Here is a 2,977-nt window from a genome sequence, read left to right as displayed (position 1 = left end):
CCAAACAAGCCGTTTCCCAGCACGAGAGACATCAGGAGCCAGCTACCCCGGCCGACCTCAGTTAATTAGAAAACAAAGCGAAAGGCACCACAACAGCATAGTCGGCCAAAGCACATTAATTGGTACAGCACCGGCACACGCACCACAGCACCCGGCGCCCTGCAGGCCCCCCCCGGGACCCCGCCCACGCCCAAGGTGGGAAAGAGGACGAGGAAGATGGACCAGCCCGAGGAAAGAAAGGAGCGAAACAAACACGTATGGGAGCTTTTAGAGATGTTGTAGGTCCTCATCTGCCCGCGTCCACCCATACCGCGCTGGTGTCCATGTTAAAGTCCCAGTTCTCGTAACAGGAGTCGTCGTTTGCGACACAACCTGGGTTGCGGCTGCAGGTCTGCTCTCCATCGGTCAGGAGTAGCATGACCTTCGTGACACTTGAACGGCCAGTAGCGAGCAGCTGCTCTCCCATGAGGAGCCCGTTGGAGATGAAGGTCCATCCCCATTACCGCCGGTTCTTCAATGGCAGACGCGAGGGTGCTAGCGCTGAAGGTGAGGTCGCTGAGCTTGGTCGTGTCGGAGGCAAACTGTACCAGCCCCACGTTACTCGTTAGCGATGCGGCTGCGGGTTCACACACAGCTCGGGAACTCCTCGCTGCTGCGTAACTCCTCAAAGTAACGTAAGTCCGAGGCGGTCGAGCGCCGCCGCCTGGCTGGCATGCAGCGCGCCACTCGCGTGGCTCTGCGCACCCTAGAATGAGTGAGAGATAGGAAGAGGCAGACGCCCGAGGGGGGCGATGGCTAGCACCACACTCACTCCTTCCCTTCCCTGTGTGGGTGTGTGGTTGGTGGCGGCGTGCGTGCCGTCCTCCCATCCCTCCCGCTTTTCTGTTTTCTTTCTTGTGTGCCTGTGATAGTGCTAGCACGCGCCAGTTCGCACCTGTGTCGAGCCTGTCTGCTGAAAGAAAGAAAGAAAACGGACAACCCAAGGGAGGGATGGGAGGACGGCACGCCGCCACCACACAGGGATTTTAAGGAGAGGCAGGCTGTGAGAGAGAGTTGGGGTGTTTAAATTCTTCTTTCCTTTGAGCAGGACGCACACACGGAATTTTACGGCCGGCGGGCCCGGCGCTGCCGCCTTTGCGGCCGCCGTCGGATTCAGACGGACGGACGGCTGCGAAATGCCGGTGCAGGTCAGCCTAATCGTGCCGCAGGGCAGGACCGCGGGTCAGCAGATCAGCTTCGTCCACACCGACGGGCGGAACGTCTCGCTCATCCTCCCCAACGGCGTCGTCCCCGGGCAGACGCTGCACGTCAACGTGCCGGACGCGCCGCCTGACACAGGGTCGCACGGAATGTTTAACCCGTACGGCGGCTTCGGAGGCGGCTTCGGCGGCGGCGGCGGCTTCGGCGGCGGCAGCTTCGGCGAGGATAGCGAGGATGAGGAGGACGACTTCAATGGTGATGATCGGCGGCGCGCCGCAGCACTGAGCCAGAAGCTGCCGCCAAACTACGCAATCCGCGAGGTGAGCGGAAACCATCGCAAGCCGTGCTCTGAGTGCGGGACGAGCGATTTCTACCCAGGCAGCTTCTACATCTACGACCACGTGACCCCGTGGGGCTCGGACAAGTACTGCCTCGATTGCGCCGAGATGCAATTTGCCTTCGGCTCAGAGGATGACGACGACGACGAAGAGGAGGACGTCACGACGCCGCCTCTCGTGCGGCACGCGGACGGCAACACCTACGATGCTTCCGGCTGGCAATCGTGGCCGCCGGTGGAATCCGGCGATTGGGGCCTCGTGTACGTTGCGCGCGGCCACCTCCGCGGCCGTTTCGTTTACTACGACGACGAGGAGGACGAGGACGAGGCGATTGTCTACGTCGGGCGCCCGCTCACGAGCGACGCCTTCACCGTGCGTCTGAGCTCGCTGCGCCAGCCGCCATTTGCGGGCGCGCTTCGCTCGGGCCAGGGCGCCCACGACGGTGCCGATGAGCCCGCACCTGCGCCGGCACCGGCACCAGAACCGGCGGTGCCGCCGGCACCGGCACCGGCACCGGCCGCCCGTCGGACTCGTGTCGGCGAACAGGCTGCCGAGCCCGCGCCCGCGAGCTCCGGTCGGCCAAAGCGAGGCTCGACGGCGGCAGCCTCGGCCGCGCAAAGCCCGAAGAAGCGCGGACGGCGCGCGTGAGCCTGCGAAACGGCTCGGCCCGCTCGGCGAAAGCCGACACCAAACGGCAGAGATGATGAATTTCTTTTCGCGGAGAGAGGATAGACAGGTTGCCACAGTGTTTCCTCTCATTAGTTCTCAACTTTGCGTCAGCACGCCCTCGACCAGTACGGCGAGGAGCAGCTCTCTCTCTCTCGCCGTTCGATTCCTGCGCGCCCCCACCGCATGCGCACAATCCGTCTCAGGCGCGCCCGTCTCAATCGGCTGAGCTGCGCGCGAGCAGTGCACAGACAGACGCGCGCAGTGTTGAATATTTACCGGTATGGGAGTTTTTGGCTAATCAAACCCTATAGCGCCTAGAGGCCTGAACTAATCAAAAAGTGGTACGGGATACCAGTTGCCTCACGGAAATCAAAGCGAGTCGGAGTGCCTTCTTGGTGGCAAAATCGGCAAAATCGGCTGCGCAAAATACCGGGTATTTTGCGGGTATACCTGGAAAAACCCGGGTATACCCGGGTAATACCCGCACTTTTGCATGGTTTCGCCCCCGGGACCACACGACCGACAGCCGCTACAACTAATGAAAACCCCGCATACCACTTTCGCGTACCACTATACCATACCACTCCAAAACTAATCAAAATATCACCAAATACCGGTCTCATACCGGTAAATATTCAACACTGGACGCGCGCACGGCGTCTCGATCACTTTAGGCTAGTGCCATTTCACTGTGGCACAGCTCGCGTTACAAAACCTTGATTTGACCATTGCGCGAAAAAGGTACATCTCGGTGCCTTCCAGAGGCAGCT

This window comes from Emiliania huxleyi (genome assembly GCF_000372725.1).
Source record: "Emiliania huxleyi CCMP1516 unplaced genomic scaffold EMIHUscaffold_68, whole genome shotgun sequence".
In the NCBI taxonomy this organism is placed as follows: domain Eukaryota; phylum Haptophyta; order Isochrysidales; family Noelaerhabdaceae; genus Emiliania; species Emiliania huxleyi.
This window is presented reverse-complemented; position numbering follows the sequence as displayed.